Source organism: Octopus sinensis, linkage group LG10, assembly GCF_006345805.1.
Source record: "Octopus sinensis linkage group LG10, ASM634580v1, whole genome shotgun sequence".
Lineage (NCBI taxonomy): Eukaryota > Metazoa > Mollusca > Cephalopoda > Octopoda > Octopodidae > Octopus > Octopus sinensis.
The window spans coordinates 93,931,522-93,932,355 of NC_043006.1; positions in this window are offsets into that span (position 1 = coordinate 93,931,522).

An 834-nucleotide genomic window follows, 5' to 3' on the forward strand; every position below is an offset into this window, starting at 1 on the left:
AATTAAGCAAAATTTACAGAAAACTCACATTCTGGTGTGTATGTCAAATGCTTTTCTTAATGTGGTTTACACCACACGCACACGCACACACACAGTGGGCACGAATAAAATGAAAGTAATTCACTGTGTGTGTGTGTGACAGGTAGACAATAGAATGCGATGGCGATGGCGATGTAATATTTGTTTCTGTCTATCACGCTGATAGATACATGAGTAAAATGTATGACAAGCTAAGAGATAAGAGTGAGTGAAAATGTTCTTGGAAGAGAGTAAATAGCGAGAGTGATTTGAGGAAGACTTTACATTAATAACCGTAGTGGCTTGTATATATATATATATAATATACATACATAAGACAGTAAGGTGTGATTTGAGGGAGATTTGGCTGCTATTTCTACCATGTCTAGCTGCCATGTAGGGGTCTCCCTCATAGGCTCATACATACATATATACATAGATAAGACAGTAAGGTGTGATTTGGGGGAAATTTGGCTGCTATTTCTACCAGGTCTAGCTACCATGTAGAGGTCCCCCTCATTGGCTCATATATATACATACATAAGACAGTAAGGTTGATTTGAGGGAGATTTGGCTGCTGTTTCTACCAGGTCTGTCAGGCCTTCTCATGTAAACTCAAGCTTTCTCATGCCTTGAACATAAACCAAAGCAGAGAATGTATTCTTTTATTCTTCTGCTTTTTCCAGCCATTGTCTGTGGCCATGCTGGGGCAATGCCTTGAAGAATTGTAGTTTAATGAATCAACTCCAGTTTTATTTTTGTACGCATTGTACTTATTCTATCTGTTTCCTTTGTCAAACCACTAGGTGACAGGGA